The 18,055-nt window shown below is 35.7% G+C and overlaps 1 long non-coding RNA gene across 1 annotated transcript; it reads left to right on the forward strand.

Moving 5' to 3' along the window:
• The first annotated feature begins 934 nt into the window (after positions 1–934).
• LOC148187748 (uncharacterized) lies at positions 935–6,994 on the forward strand. Its single transcript, XR_015778492.1, has 3 exons — positions 935–1,116; positions 3,357–3,663; positions 6,429–6,994. It is a non-coding gene; the product is annotated as an uncharacterized LOC148187748 (long non-coding RNA).
• The last annotated feature ends 11,061 nt before the right edge of the window (positions 6,995–18,055 follow it).

Below are 18,055 nucleotides of genomic sequence, written 5' to 3' on the forward strand. Positions count from 1 at the left end.
AGTTGGTCGCACTCAGTCATGTTCGGCCCTGTCGTTAATCACTTCTACGCATGCTCTATGGGCCAGTAGATCCGGTTACACTTTTAACCCGAAAAAAAAAAAAAATATATATATATATAAATATATATATATATATATATATATATATAATTAATTCTTGTTATTAAATCATTGTTGTGAAACGCCTCAATAATCATTTATATTCTATGCACAACTTGCTCCTCGCACTCTTTTTTTTTTTTTTTTCCCTGAGACAAGCTCTCTTGTCTTGCATGGACACCAGTTCTCAAGCATAATTTCTCTCCACATAAATATTTGCAGTTCGGAGGCATTGATCAGGTACTGATGCACCTGTTTGCTCAAGCAAGGCTGCCATTGGTAGCTGTCCAAGATGGTGGACTGCTTGCGCATGCCAAGCCCCCAGGAAAGTGCGCCATGCGTTGATGCAAAATTTACATAGTGGCCAAAAGTGGAATTACACTGTTTGAGTCGGTCACCTGATGACACTGACCCAGAAAGACTTTTCCCCATATGCTAACATGGGGAAAGAGATGTCTGTAAATTAATAAATAATTTTTTGTGAGGATCAAAACCCCCACGAAATGTTGTCTATCCCTGTCTGGATCTAAACCATCCAGTTAGATAACATTTGGAAAGTCTAAAAGAGCCGCAAGATTAAATTTTTTAGACTGCCATTCAAACAAGCCGAGGCGCTAATCTAGAAGTCGGTCGCTCCGTCAGTGTTAACCACTCGGCATGCTATGGGCCAGTAGACCCGGATATTTTACACATTTCTAAAAAAGAGCTTTCTCTACTTCATGCGCCACTGAGCAGCTCTCATAAAAATGAACGAGGCCCCGCCCCCACGGGTGTATCCAGATTTCACTATCATACATGCACGCTTCATGCGCCACTGAGCAGCTCTCCAAGATGAACTAGGCTCCGCCCCCACGGCTGTATCCAGATTTCTGATAGCTCCATGGAGTCAACGTGTTGCTTTGCAGCATGGCCTCGCTGTCGTGGGGCGTAAAGGCCGTGGCTTTCCGTCATGGGGTGACGTGTGAATGGGAGAGCAGTACCATGGTGGAGGATGTTTTGAAGACTGTCGGCGAACAGGTAGGATGCGATAATCTGTATTTTGCATCGAGGATGAATAAAGCTGTATAAAGAGGGAGAGTTTGGTTAGTACGCTGATAGTGAGTGGTATCTGGGTGAACGGTAGTCGGGTACCAGGGTTGCTGTTTCCAACATGACCCCGTTTATTAAAGACGACGCTCTGGCGAAAAGAACTTCTCCGTTTCGGAAGGTTTGCCAGCGGGTCAAGCCCATCGCTCTCGGGTGTAAGGACCCAGGGCTGAAACATGTGCTGTGACTCCGCAGACAGGTGTTTATGTACCTGAAGGACGCACTCAAAAAACTGAATGTGAGTTTTACTGTGAAGTTTGGAGAGAGTACGTGTGCCGTGTACGCGAGCGCGGACAGTCTGCGGTGTTTTATGTGCGGGGACATCGGACACAAGAGGTTCGCGTGTCCGCAAGCAAAGCGTGCAGAGAGGGAAGCCCTACATAGACCGAACCGGGCCACAGCTGAGGGCTCTGCTGTGAGTGAGGCGGAGCAGCAGGCAGGGACAGGCGGGGTGGAGGAGACGGAGGCGCAGGCAGCTGAGCCAGGGAGACAGGTGAGAGTGGGCCAGGGCCGGAGCAAGGTGAGTCAGGGGAGGGGGCCGGGCCCGGCCACCCCGGGGCTGTAGGAGGTAATTAAGGTGGTGGAGAGGTGAGAGGATGGTGGGCTTGTGGAGGGGTGAAGGACAAGTGGAGGAGAAGAGAGGGCCTTCGGGAGCTGTTAGCTCAGGATAAGACCCTGTTGTAGGGCTGAGATGTGGTCTAGTGAGTTAAGGGGGCCAGCAGGTAGGGATGTAACTATGCATCGTGAGACTGTTAAAAATCGATAAAAAGCATGTGCGATTCAAATAGGTGAAATAAGAGATGAATTGCAATACTCTTTTTGAACAGCAGAGGGCGTAATCTACTGTCTTTGCTACGTGCTACGTCACTATGTGTGCAATGTTATACGTCGTGTGCAAGTTAGTCAACGTAAATAAGACAAAGCCAAAGCTCCGCGATAGGTGATTTTGAAAGAGAAGATGCACCCTCCAGTTTCAAATCGGGAGTGTGGCGGCATTTAAGCTTCCTTAAGTCAGAAAATGATGAATACAAGAAGATAACAGAAAGAAAAAAATAGTCTGCAAATATTGCATAAGAGTGTTTAACTATCTGAATAGAACAACTAACATGATGCAGCATGTGAGCCAGCATCAGGAGCTCCAGTTCGACCCTCCTATGCATGTTACTTGTTATCGAAGAATACGCGGTCAAACCACGCTGACAAGCACATTTACAACCCCGTTGTAATGAGTACAAGAGCCAAAAAGAGTGTGGATCATTTTGACCCTCTAAATGTAGGTTTAATTAGTGTATGTTATAGGCCTGTTGTTTTATGTAGCCTATGAATGGTAGACATGCTCTTTGGGTTGAGTTGTAGATATCTGAATTTGATTCGATGCAGGATTAGCTACCTGTGATCATAACCCTGGGCCTTTTTTCGGGCTGGCAGTTCTGTGTTCTCAGATGAGGATTTCTCATCGGGAAAATATATCCCATGTAATTCTTCCTCTGTTATATATCCCCTATTTGATTCCTCTTTATTTATGTCTTTTATAATTTTTATAGTTTTGCCAGAGCTTTCTCTACATTCTTCCACCATCTGTATCTGTCTATGTTTACCAACAAAATCCAGATCTCCAATCTATAGCTGTCTTGTAATCGACAAACTTCTTTCTTATGAAAAGGGCGTTTGCACCACTGGCCTGGTTGCTTAGCAACGAGCCCCTTGCAGACAACTGATAGTTGACAGTCAGCTGTCTACAAGCAAATGTTAGTGCAGGGGTGGCGGTCCTGTTTTCTCCAGGTTTAGGGGTAAGTGTTCTCTCTCAGAGGGAGGTGTGTAAAGGCAGGATGTTGGTGAGAGCTGCAAGTAGCATTCAGGACACGAAGTTTGTGTTCATTAATATTAGGGGTGTGAATCTTTCACATGTCACGATTCAATTCGATTTCGATTCTTGGGGTCGCGATTGGATTCAAAATCGATTCCCGATTCAAAATATAGGAGGTGTAATTTAAGGATCTACTCCAGTCTGTGTTGCCAGTGGCATGTTATGTTATGAAAGCAAAGTGTGTTTGAAATTATGGAGGTTTTATTATCACAGAGATAAAGAAATACGAAGATGTTTGTTTGACCTCAACTTCCTTGCTTCCCTTTCAAAACAAAAGCTATCTGACTGTGTTTTCTGTGGACAGAATGCCATCACGTTTCTAGTCTGGACATCACTGGTTGAAGGCTGCAGTGCTCTACCTGCCTGCACCAGAGGGAAGGGCAGGGCCTCATGTCGGCTTTTCGGCTCCGGGTGGCACAGAGGTTTGCTGGAGGGGGACAGAAAATGTGCTGCTGTGAAAGGCTGGCAGCTTTGGGCTGGACCACTAATTGTTCCTCATGGAGCTGGATGGACTGAACTCCGTGGGTGTCTTAGATTTCTAGTTGTCAGTGTTGAAGGCCTGGCGTATGCTGAAGAAGACACGAGAAGGGGGTGTAGCTCCAGGGCCATGGGTATGTGAGGAGCCTCTTTTCCATTACCCTTTGTTACCTCCAGTCGGTGCATTCCTCCACCTTAAAACTGCAGCTCGTGAGAGGGAGCATCACAAAGTTGTCACATCTACAGTCACCTGAGCGAGGGTGCTGGAAAACCCCCCAGGAGTTGGCTCTGTAGACCGGACTGAGCTCCCTGAGACTGTTGGAGGGGTTTGTTGGGGCCCTGTGAGCTAGTGGGTCTGTGTCTGTACATGTATGTGTGCGTGTGTATATGTGTGTGAGTGAGCATGTGTGTTGGTGTGTGGCAAGAGTGTCTGCCTGCAGGCGTCCACTGTGACGACCTCCACTGTAAGAACAGGAAGTAACACAAAAAGTACAAAATAAATGCATGAAAAAAATTCAAAATAAAATCGTATAGACACTTAGAGTGGAAGCGATGTTGTTTTCAATTGATCTTTACTTAATTAGTCAACAAGGCAACATGAAAACCATTATTCCTCAAGTGTAGATATCGATTTTACATTTTGTTTTTGCCTATTCTGATTGCCTAGAACGTAACGTGGGGATTTATGGCAGTGTAGCAACATGTAAGTTAAAGATTCAATAATTTCATAAAAAAATAGGAAACAAAACATATTGAACAATTGTACAATAATTGAACAATCTCTCTCTCACACACATATCCCATTCATAATTTCCCTTTGAAGAATATACAACTGCATTTTACTGCAATGAGCTTAATTTAATTAAGCCATAATGCACAAGAGGGTGTGCTTAAACATCATTTGAGAGCGACAGTGATGCGGTCAGGACGTTTGAGCACACTCTTGAGTGTAATATTGTGATGATACAACTAACACCAACAAAATAATAATAATGTATAATCAAAATATATTAATGTTTTGCGGCAATTAGCTCTCAAAATAAAAAGCTAGTAGCGACTGTTATCTCCATTTCCATGGAAACACACAGAGTTTGACTAATTCCTGGGAAACAATCAGTCACATCAGTAGAGTCCCATATCAAATGAAACGTGGTTTACTACTCCAGCAAGTGGGTTGGACCTAAGTAACAACTGTGGGGTTTCCTAAACTAGATAAATACACCAGATATATGAATTGATGTCGCTGGGCTATATGGATGGAGTATGGATGTCCCATTTTGACCAAATAAATCAGTAGCGCATGTAAATAAGATAATGTCACTTTTAAAATTATTGAATCTTTATACTACATGTTGCTACACTGCCATAAATCCCCACATTAGGTTCTATGCAAACAGAATAGGCAAAATCAGAATGTGAAATCAATATCTACGCTTGAGGAATAATGGTTGTCATGTTACATTGTTGACTAATTAAGTAAAGATGAATCAAAGAAAACATCGCTTCCACCGTAAGTGTCTTTACAATTTTATTTTGAATTTTTTCAGTGCATTTATGTTGTACTCTTTTTGTGTTATTTCCTGTTCTGACAGTGGAGGTGACTTGAGAACGGAGGCTGCAGTGGAAGTGTCCTCACAGTGGAGGCCTGCAGGCAGAACCCTCTCGTTTTTATTAAGGTGATTGAAGAGGCACTTTTTCTTTTGGTGTTGTTTTATCAAAGAGCATCAAAAGTCAAAGTCTTCTTCTTCTTCTTCATTTTTTTTCCCGCTAAAAGTATTCGTGCAGCAAAAACGGTAAGACCAAAACTCACCAACATTTGCAGGCTGATTGGAAATTCCACCCACTATTCAGGCGCAAAATAATGACACACAATGACCTCAAGGTGGCACTGTAACAATCACCTTCATGTTTCAGCAAATGTCTCAAAAACTGCCTGGCCTAGAGTCAAAATTCTTTCGACATATTAATCTCTCAATCTGCACTTTTCCTCCAATTGTCTTATTCCTTAAAAACGTCAAATTTTGTGTTTTTTTTTCTTTTCGGTTTTCTGTAAATCATACAAAACTTTTGGGCCAATCATCCTGAAACTTTGGCGGGATCATCAACAGACATTTGATCTCAAGTACTAAAAACAATTCTATAAATCAATCTTTTTAGAAGTAATGTGACATCATCAAAAATGACAAACGCAGTTGCAACCAAACTTGGTGCACATGTGTGGATGCAGTATTTTGGATATTGTGCCGCTCAAAGACACCACAAACGTTGAAAGTTTATGTCTCAAAATCAGATACGGGAATTCATATGAAACTGGGTATGCACCATCTACAGTCATGACTCAGTGGAGGCATAACATTTGGTAATAATTACATTAAGTGGGGGTGACTTACAATAAATCTACCTTTTGTAGACATTTCACTTTCCAAACTTAAAAAAAAAAAAAAAGATAATAAATCACCAGGAGGCTGCTTTCTACAAAGCTGAAATATTTTCAGCTCAACCACGGAACTGCAACAAAAGTTAGCCTCAATAAAACCTATGGTAGATTCAGAAGTGTTTTATATTTTTAAGAATTACAAAATCAGTCAACATCTATCTTTACAAGTCTTCTACAGACATTTGGATACGAGATATGACATGTTTCAAATGCCATTCACATTGGTTTAAAGGTGAGCTCTCTGTGATATTACATTTCTTGCTCTGATTTGTAATGTATGCACATTTTTAAAAAAATTTTATTTCATCTAATTTTTAATCAAATGTCACCAGAATGTTTGACAGTACAGCCAAAACCATCAGAATGGTGAGAGATACATGTTTATATAACTTTATCACCAATGCTTTGACTGTTGTAATTGCTTCAAGCCTAAAATGACAAAAATAACCTATTTATGCACAGGTGACATCATTGCCCAAGTTGCCAGAAGGCGTGGGGAAAGCTGCGTCGTCCTTGTTGTGCAGTGGGTAAGTCATCTGCTCTATGGATACAGAACTGCAAGGTCCAAGTCACCTTTTATGATTTATTTGAGTGACATACTATACTGTGAAGTTTTTATGATTTTTTTGGACAACATACTGTAAGATGATGTTTTCGTGAATTTTTGAAAGAGGAAAATATACTATGATGTTTTTAAATGATTTTTTAATTGCCATACTACACTATGACATTTCCGTCATTTTTGTAAGCAACATATGACACTGATGTTTGTATGATTTTTGAATTACTTTAGTATATTATGATGTTTTTGGACAGGTGACATGATACTGTGTTGTTCTGATTTTCAGCTGACAAACTTTTTAAATTTAGATTTTTTTAATGATTTTCGGGACGCACACTATAAGGTGGGTTTTTAATATGATTTCCGGACTACACGATTTGTTGTTTTTTTGTTAATTTCGGTCCTCGTACTATATATCTTTTTTTTAAAATTATTTTTCAAAGTGTATTATGTCAATTTTTTTTATAATTTTCAGTCAACATACTGTACTATGTCATTTTGTATGATTTTTGGATGTCATATTATACTGTGTTGGTTTTTTATGATTTTTGGACAACAAACTATACTACATTGCTTTTTATGTTTTTTAGAAGCCATACTATACTATGTTGTTTTCATGATTTTTTTGAAAGACATAATTTACTATGTTGTTTTTTATGATTTTTGGATGACATACAGTACTATGTTGTTTTTTTTTAATGATTTTTGGTCCCCATACTATACAGTGTCATTTCTCATGATTTTTGGACAACATATCTTATTCTGCCATTTGTTCATGTTTTTTGGTCCCGATACTATACATACTATACATTTTTTATGATTTTAGGTCCCTATGTCGTTTTTCATAATGTTTGGACAACAAACATTTTTCATGATTTTTTTGTCCCCATGTTATGACTGCTTTTTATGATTTTGGATGACATGCTACAATATATCATTTTTTATGATTTTTGGAAGACATGCTATATGATATTGTTTTTTATGACTTTTGGTCCCCATACTATACGATGTCTTTCTTTATGATTGACCACATACAATACCATGTTGTTTTTTGTGACTTTTGTTTGTGTATTAGTTTTTGTCCCCATACTATACTATGTTGTTTTGTATGATTTTTGGAAGACATACCCTATTATATCATTTTTTTTAATGATTTTTGGACAACATACGATATGCTTTGTCATTTTTTATGATTTTTTTGTCCCCATACTATGTAATTTTTTATGATTTTTGGAAGACAGAGTACATGATATTGTTTTTTTTTAATAATTTTTGGATGACATACCATACTATCTTGTTTTTCATAATTTTTGGTCCCCATATTATACTATTTGTTTGTGTATTATTTTTAGTCCCCATACTATACCATGTTGTTTCGTATGATTTTTGGAAAACATGCTATGTGATATTGGGTTTTTTTTAATGATTTTTGGACAACATACTCTACTACGTCGTTTTTTTAATGATTTTTGGTCCCCATACTATACTATGTTGTTTTTTTATGATTTTTGGATAACATACTATACTATGTCTTTATTTGTGATTTTTGGATGACATACTATACTGTGTCATTTTTTAATGATTTTTGGTCCCCATAATATACTATGTTGTTTTTTTTATGATTTTTGGATAACATACTATACTATGTCTTTATTTATGATTTTTGGATGACATACTATACTGTGTCATTTTTTAATGATTTTTGGTCCCCATACTACACTACATCTGTTTATGTGATTTTTGGAGAATATGCTACACTTTTTTTTTTCTTTTTGGACGAAATACTGTAATATGTTTTTCTTTTTTTTTTTTATGATTTTCGGTCCCCATGCTATACTATGTCTTTTTTTTTTTGAGTTTTGGACGACATACAATACCATGTTGTTTTTTGTGATTTTTGGTCCCCATACTATACTATTTGTTTCTGTATGATTTTTGGTCCCCATACTGTACTATGTCATTTTTTATATTTTTTGGATGACATACTATAATATGTCATTTTTTATTATTTTTAGATCTGCTATACAATGTCGTTTTTTATGAATTTTTGATGACGGACAATACAATGTAGCTGAGGTTTTTTTTGTCCCCATACTTTACTATGCCTTCTTTTGTGACTTTTGGACAACATACAATACCATGTCATTTTTTGTTTTGTGTGAATTTTGATCCGCATATGTCGTTTTTAAAGATTCTTGGATGACATACTATACTACATAATTTTTTGATGATTTTTGAATGACATAGTATACAATGTAGATTGATGATTTTTTGGACCCCTTAATATACTGTCTTTTTTTGTGATTATAAGACATTATACTATGTCATATACTTTGCTGTATTTTTTGGACAGCATACTATACTATGTTGTTTTTTTATGATTTTCGGACGACAAACTTGCACTATGTTTTTTTTTTTTTTTAATGATTTTTGGTCCCCATACGAAACAATGTCATATCTTTAGAATTTTTGCACAACATACTATATTATGACGTTTTTTGTGATTTTTGGACAACCTAGTATTCTGCGTAATTTTTTGTGATTTTTTTGTCCCCATAATATACTATATGGTTTCTCGTGATTTTTGGCAACATATCATACTCTGCCATTTTTAATGATTTTTTTTTTTTTGGACCCCTTAATTGCATGTGGAAAAAATTAACGAAAGAGCCATACTATAGTATTGCATTTTTGGTGAAAAATTTGAAATTATAAATGTCTTAAAAACACTTGGAATCCACCTAAAAAGCGTTCTGAGACATGTCATGGGAAAGTTACAAAAACGGCCAAAAACAGCATAGAATTGCATGTTGAAAAAATGACCGAAAAAGCCATACTATAGTATTGCATTTTAGGTGGAAAGTTTCAAAATTTGAAATGTCTTAAAAACACATGGAATACATATTTAATAGCGTGCAGAGACATTCCATGGGAAAGAAAGTTGCAAAAACGGCCAAAAACAGCATAGAATTGCATGTTGAAAAAATGACTGAAAAAGCCATACTATAGTATTGCATTTTTGGTGAAAAATTTCAAAATTTTAAATGCCTTGAAAACACTTGGAATACACCTTAAATAGCATGCCGAGACATGCCATGGCAAAATGTGTTGCAAAAACGGTGAAGAACAGCATAGAATTGCATGTTGAAAAAATGACCGAAAAAGCCATACTATAGTATTGCATTTTTGGTGAAAAAATTCAAAATTTGAAATGCCTTGAAAACACTTGGAATACACCTTAAATAGCATGCCGAGACATGCCATGGCAAAATGTGTTGCAAAAACGGTGAAGAACAGCATAGAATTGCATGTTGAAAAAATGACTGAAAAAGCCATACTATAGTATTGCATTTTTGGTGGAAAATTTCAAAATTTTAAATGTCTTAAAAACACATGGAATACACATTAAATAGTGTGCAGAGGCATTCCATGGGAAAGAAAGTTGCAAAAACGGCCCTAAACAGCATAGAATTGCATGTTGAAAAAATGACCGAAAAAGCTATACTATAGTATTGCATTTTTGGTGAAAAATTTGAAATGTCTTGAAAACACATGGAATACACCTTAAATAGCGTGTAGAGACATTCCATGGGAAAGAAAGTTGCAAAAACGGCCCTAAAATGCATTGAATTGCATGTTGAAAAAATGACAGAAAAAGCCATACTATAGTATTGCATTTTTGGTGAAAAGTTTAAAAATTTTAAATGTCTTGAAAACACTTGGAATATACCTTAAATAGCGTGCCTAGACATGCCATGGCAAAATGTGTTGCAAAAACGGCCAAGAACAGCATAGAATTGCATGTTGAAAAAATGACCGAAAAAGCCATACTATAGTATTGCATTTTTGGTGAAAAATTTCAAAATTTGAATTGTCTTGAAAACACTTGGAATACACCTTAAATAGCATGCCGAGACATGCCATGGCAAAATGTGTTGCAAAAACGGTGAAGAACAGCATAGAATTGCATGTTGAAAAAATGACCGAAAAAGCCATACTATAGTATTGCATTTTTGGTGAAAAATTTCAAAATTTGAAATGTCTTGAAAACACTTGGAATACACCTTAAATAGTGTGCCGAGACATGCCATGGCAAAATGTGTTGCAAAAACGGCCAAGAACAGCATAGAATTGCATGTTGAAAAAATGACCGAAAAAGCCATACTATAGTATTGCATTTTTGGTGAAAAAGTTCAAAATTTGAAATGTCTTAAAAACACATGGAATACACATTAAATAGTGTGCAAAGACATTCCATGGGAAAGAAAGTTACAAAAATGGCCAAAAACAGCATAGAATTGCATGTTGAAAAAATGACCGAAAAAGCCATACTATAGTATTGCATTTTTGGTGAAAAATTTCAAAATTTTAAATGTCTTGAAAACACTTGGAATACACCTTAAATAGTGTGCCGAGACATGCCATGGCAAAATGTGTTGCAAAAACGGTGAAGAACAGCATAGAATTGCATGTTGAAAAAATGACCGAAAAAGCCATACTATAGTATTGCATTTTTGGTGGAAAATTTCAAAATTTTAAATGTCTTAAAAACACATGGAATACACATTAAATAGTGTGCAGAGGCATTCCATGGGAAAGAAAGTTGCAAAAACGGCCCTAAACAGCATAGAATTGCATGTTGAAAAAATGACCGAAAAAGCTATACTATAGTATTGCATTTTTGGTGGAAAATTTCAAAATTTTAAATGTCTTAAAATCACATGGAATACACCTTAAATAGCGTGTAGAGACATTCCATGGGAAAGAAAGTTGCAAAAACGGCCCTAAAATGCATTGAATTGCATGTTGAAAAAATGACCGAAAAAGCCATACTATAGTATTGCATTTTTGGTGAAAAAGTTCAAAATTTGAAATGTCTTGAAAACACATGGAATGCACATTAAATAGCGTGTAGAGACATTCCATGGGAAAGAAAGTTGCAAAAAAGGCCCTAAAATGCATTGAATTGCATGTTGAAAAAATGACAGAAAAAGCCATACTATAGTATTGCATTTTTGGTGAAAAGTTTCAAAATTTGAAATGTCTTGAAAACACTTGGAATACACCTTAAATAGCGTGCCGAGACATGCCATGGCAAAATGTGTTGCAAAAACGGCCAAGAACAGCATAGAATTGCATGTTGAAAAAATGACCGAAAAAGCCATACTATAGTATTGCATTTTTGGTGAAAAATTTCAAAATTTGAAATGTCTTGAAAACACTTGGAATACACCTTAAATAGCATGCCGAGACATGCCATGGGAAAGAAAGTTGCAAAAACGGCCAAGAACAGCATAGAATTGCATGTTGAAAAATTGACTGAAAAAGCTATACTATAGTATTGCATTTTTGGTGAAAAAGTTCAAAATTTGAAATGTCTTAAAAACACATGGAATACACCTTAAATAGCATGTAGAGACATTCATTGGGAAAGAAAGTTGCAAAAACGGCCAAAAACAGCATAAAATTGCATGTTGAAAAAATGACCAAAAAAGCCATACTATAGTATTGCATTTTTGGTGAAAAATTTCAAAATTTGAAATGTCTTAAAAACACATGGAATACACCTTAAATAGCGTGCAGAGACATTCCATGGGAAAGAAAGTTGCAAAAATGGCCAAAAACAGCATAGAATTGCATGTTGAAAAAATGACCGAAAAAGCCATACTATAGTATTGCATTTTTGGTGAAAAATTTCAAAATTTGAAATGTCTTGAAAACACATGGAATACACCTTAAATAGTGTGCAAAGACATTCCATGGAAAAGAAAGTTGCAAAAACAGCCACAAACAGCATAGAATTGCATGTTGAAAAAATGACCGAAAAAGCCATACTATAGTATTGCATTTTTGGTGAAAAATTTCAAAATTTTAAATGTCTTGAAAACACTTGGAATACACCTTAAATAGCGTGCCGAGACATGCCATGGCAAAATGTGTTGCAAAAACGACCAAGAACAGCATTGAATTGCATGTTGAAAAAATGACTGAAAAAGTCATACTATAGTATTGCATTTTTGGTGGAAAATTTCAAAATTTGAAATGCCTTGAAAACACATGGAAAACACCTTAAATAGCATGCCGAGACATGCCATGGCAAAATGTGTTGCAAAAACGGCCAAGAACAGCATAGAATTGCATGTTGAAAAAATGACCGAAAAAGCCATACTATAGTATTGCATTTTTGGTGAAAAATTTCAAAATTTTAAATGTCTTGAAAACACTTGGAATACACCTTAAAAAGCATGCCGACACATTCCATGGGAAAGAAAGTTGCAAAAACAGCCAAGAACAGCATAGAATTGCATGTTGAAAAAATGACCGAAAAAGCTATACTATAGTATTGCATTTTTGGTGAAAAAGTTCAAAATTTGAAATGTCTTAAAAACACATGGAATACACCTTAAATAGCGTGCAGAGACATTCCATGGGAAAGAAAGTTGCAAAAATGGCCAAAAACAGCATAGAATTGCATGTTGAAAAAATGACCGAAAAAGCCATACTATAGTATTGCATTTTTGGTGAAAAATTTCAAAATTTGAAATGTCTTGAAAACATATGGAATACACCTTAAATAGCGTGTAGAGACATTCCATGGGAAAGAAAGTTGCAAAAACGGCCCTAAAATGCATTGAATTGCATTTTGAAAAAATGACCGAAAAAGCCATACTATAGTATTGCATTTTTGGTGAAAAATTTCAAAATTTGAAATGTCTTGAAAACACTTGGAATACACCCTAAATAGTGTGCCGAAACATGCCATGGCAAAATGTGTTGCAAAAACGGCCAAGAACAGCATAGAATTGCATGTTGAAAAAATGACCGAAAAAGCCATACTATAGTATTGCATTTTTGGTGAAAAATTTCAAAATTTTAAATGCCTTGAAAACACTTGGAATACACCTTAAATAGCGTGCAAAGACATTCCATGGGAAAGAAAGTTGCAAAAATGGCCAAAAACAGCATAGAATTGCATGTTGAAAAAATGACCAAAAAAGCCATACTTTAGTATTGCATTTTTGGTGAAAAAATTCAAAATTTGAAATGTCTTGAAAACACATGGAATACACCTTAAATAGTGTGCAAAGACATTCCATGGAAAAGAAAGTTGCAAAAACAGCCACAAACAGCATAGAATTGCATGTTGAAAAAATGACCGAAAAAGCCATACTATAGTATTGCATTTTTGGTGAAAAATTTCAAAATTTGAAATGTCTTGAAAACACATGGAATAGACCTTAAATAGTGTGCTGAGACATGCCATGGCAAAATGTGTCGCAAAAACGGCCAAGAACAGTATAGAATTGCATGTTGAAAAAATGACCGAAAAAGCCCTACTATAGTATTGCATTTTTGGTGAAAAGTTTCAAAATTTTAAATGCCTTGAAAACACTTGGAACACACCTTAAATAGCGTGCAAAGACATTCCATGGGAAAGAAAGTTGCAAAAATGGCCACAAACAGCATAGAATTGCATGTTGAAAAAATGACCAAAAAAGCCATAATATAGTATTGCATTTTTGGTGAAAAAATTCAAAATTTGAAATGTCTTAAAAACATATGGAACACACTTTAAATAGCGCGCAAAGACATTCCATGGGAAAGAAAGTTGCAAAAATGGCCCAAAACAGCATAGAATTGCATGTTGAAAAAATGACCGAAAAAGCCATACTATAGTATTGCATTTTTGGTGAAAAAATTCAAAATTTGAAATGTCTTGAAAACACATGGAATACACCTTAAATAGTGTGCAAAGACATTCCATGGAAAAGAAAGTTGCAAAAACAGCCACAAACAGCATAGAATTGCATGTTGAAAAAATGACCGAAAAAGCCATACTATAGTATTGCATTTTTGGTGAAAAAGTTCAAAATTTGAAATGTCTTGAAAACACTTGGAATACACCTTAAATAGCGTGCCAAGAAATGCCATGGCAAAATGTGTTGCAAAAACGGCCAAGAACAGCATTGAATTGCATGTTGAAAAAATGACTAAAAGAGCCATACTATCGTATTGCATTTTTGGTGAAAAAGTTCAAAACTTGAAATGTCTTGAAAACACTTGGAATACACCTTAAATAGCGTGCCGAGACATGCCATGGCAAAACGTGTTGCAAAAACGTTGAAGAACAGCATAGAATTGCATGTTGAAAAAATGACCGAAAAAGCCATACTATAGTATTGCATTTTTGGTGGAAAATTTCAAAATTTTAAATGTCTTAAAATCACATGGAACACACCTTAAATAGCGTGCAAAGACATTCCATGGGAAAGAAAGTTGCAAAAATGGCCAAAAACAGCAAAGAATTGCATGTTGAAAAAATGACCGAAAAAGCCATACTATAGTATTGCATTTTTGGTGAAAAATTTCAAAATTTTAAATGTCTTAAAAACACATGGAATACATATTAAATAGCGTGCAGAGGCGTTCCATGGGAAAGAAAGTTGCAAAAACGGCCCTAAAATGCATTGAATTGCATGTTGAAAAAATGACCGAAAAAGCCATACTATAGTATTGCATTTTTGGTGAAAAGTTTCAAAATTTTAAATGTCTTGAAAACACATGGAATGCACATTAAATAGCGTGTAGAGACATTCCATGGGAAAGAAAGTTGCAAAAACGGCCCTAATATGCATTGAATTGCATGTTGAAAAATGACAGAAAAAGCCATACTATAGTATTGCATTTTTGGTGAAAAATTTCAAAATTTTCAATGCCTTGAAAACACTTGGAATACACCTTAAATAGCGTGCCGAGACATGCCATGGCAAAATGTGTTGCAAAAACGTTGAAGAACAGCATAGAATTGCATGTTGAAAAAATGACCGAAAAAGCCATACTATAGTATTGCATTTTTGGTGAAAAATTTCAAAATTTTAAATGTCTTGAAAACACTTGGAATACACCTTAAATAGCGTGCCGAGACATGCCATGGCAAAATGTGTTGCAAAAACGGCCAAGAACAGCATAGAATTGCATGTTGAAAAAATGACCGAAAAAGCCATACTATAGTATTGCATTTTTGGTGAAAAAGTTCAAAACTTGAAATGTCTTGAAAACACTTGGAATACACCTTAAATAGCGTGCCGAGACATGCCATGGCAAAACGTGTTGCAAAAACGTTGAAGAACAGCATAGAATTGCATGTTGAAAAAATGACCGAAAAAGCCATACTATAGTATTGCATTTTTGGTGGAAAATTTCAAAATTTTAAATGTCTTAAAATCACATGGAACACACCTTAAATAGCGTGCAAAGACATTCCATGGGAAAGAAAGTTGCAAAAATGGCCAAAAACAGCATAGAATTGCATGCTGAAAAAATGACTGAATAAGCCATACTATAGTATTGCATTTTTGGTGAAAAATTTCAAAATTTTAAATGTCTTAAAAACACATGGAATACATATTAAATAGCGTGCAGAGGCGTTCCATGGGAAAGAAAGTTGCAAAAACGGCCCTAAAATGCATTGAATTGCATGTTGAAAAAATGACCAAAAAAGCCATACTATAGTATTGCATTTTTGGTGAAAAATTTAAAATGTCTTGAAAACACATGGAATACACCTTAAATAGCGTGTAGAGACATTCCATGGGAAAGACAGTTGCAAAAACGGCCCTAATATGCATTGAATTGCATGTTGAAAAATGACAGAAAAAGCCATACTATAGTATTGCATTTTTGGTGAAAAATTTCAAAATTTTCAATGCCTTGAAAACACATGGAATATACCTTAAATAGCATGCCGAGACATGCCATGGCAAAATGTGTTGCAAAAACGTTGAAGAACAGCATAGAATTGCATGTTGAAAAAATGACCGAAAAAGCCATACTATAGTATTGCATTTTTGGTGAAAAATTTCAAAATTTTAAATGCCTTGAAAACACTTGGAATACACCTTAAATAGCGTGCCGAGACATGCCATGGCAGAATGTGTTGCAAAAACGGCCAAGAACAGCATTGAATTGCATGTTGAAAAAATGACCGAAAAAGCCATACTATAGTATTGCATTTTTGGTGAAAAATTTCAAAATTTGAAATGTCTTGAAAACACTTGGAATACACCTTAAATAGCGTGCCGAGACATGCCATGGCAAAATGTGTTGCAAAAACGGCCAAGAACAGCATAGAATTGCATGTTGAAAAAATGACTGAAAAAGCCATACTAGTATTGCATTTTTGGTGAAAAATTTCAAAATTTTAAATGCCTTGAAAACACTTGGAATACACCTTAAATAGCATGCCGAGACATGCCATGGCAAAATGTGTTGCAAAAACGGTGAAGAACAGCATAGAATTGCATGTTGAAAAAATGACCGAAAAAGCCATACTATAGTATTGCATTTTTGGTGAAAAATTTCAAAATTTTAAATGCCTTGAAAACACTTGGAATACACCTTAAATAGCGTGCCGAGACATGCCATGGCAGAATGTGTTGCAAAAACGGCCAAGAACAGCATTGAATTGCATGTTGAAAAAATGACCGAAAAAGCCATACTATAGTATTGCATTTTTGGTGAAAAATTTCAAAATTTTAAATGTCTTGAAAACACTTGGAATACACCTTAAATAGTGTGCCGAGACATGCCATGGCAAAATGTGTTGCAAAAACGGCCAAGAACAGCATAGAATTGCATGTTGAAAAAATGACCGAAAAAGCCATACTATAGTATTGCATTTTTGGTGGAAAATTTCAAAATTTTAAATGTCTTAAAAACACATGGAATACATATTAAATAGCGTGTAGAGGCATTCCATGGGAAACAAAGTTGCAAAAACAGTCACAAACAGCATAGATTTGCATGTTGAAAAAATGACCAAAAAAGCCATACTATAGTATTGCATTTTTGGTGAAAAATTTCAAAATTTGTAATGTCTTAAAAACACATGGAATACACCTTAAATGGCGTGTAGAGACATTCCATGGGAAAGAAAGTTGCAAAAACGGCCCTAAAATGCATTGAATTGCATGTTGAAAAAATGACCGAAAAAGCCATACTATAGTATTGCATTTTTGGTGAAAAGTTTAAAAGTTTTAAAAGTCTTGAAAACACTTGGAATATACCTTAAATAGCGTGCCTAGACATGCCATGGCAAAATGTGTTGCAAAAACGGCCAAGAACAGCATAGAATTGCATGTTGAAAAAATGACTGAAAAAGCCATACTATAGTATTGCATTTTTGGTGGAAAATTTCAAAATTTTAAATGTCTTAAAAACACATGGAATACATATTAAATAGCGTGCAGAGGCGTTCCATAGGAAAGAAAGTTGCAAAAACGGCCCAAAACAGCATAGAATTGCATGTTGAAAAAATGACCGAAAAAGCCATACTATAGTATTGCATTTTTGGTGAAAAATTTGAAATGTCTTGAAAACACATGGAATGCACATTAAATGGCGTGTAGAGACATTCCATGGGAAAGAAAGTTGCAAAAACGGCCCTAAAATGCATTGAATTGCATGTTGAAAAAATGACCGAAAAAGCTATACTATAGTATTGCATTTTTGGTGAAAAGTTTAAAAA

The sequence above is a fragment of the Plectropomus leopardus genome, chromosome 13 (genome assembly GCF_026936395.1).
Source record: "Plectropomus leopardus strain MGB_pleo_1.0 chromosome 13, ASM2693639v1, whole genome shotgun sequence".
Classification (NCBI taxonomy): Eukaryota; Metazoa; Chordata; class Actinopteri; order Perciformes; family Serranidae; genus Plectropomus; species Plectropomus leopardus.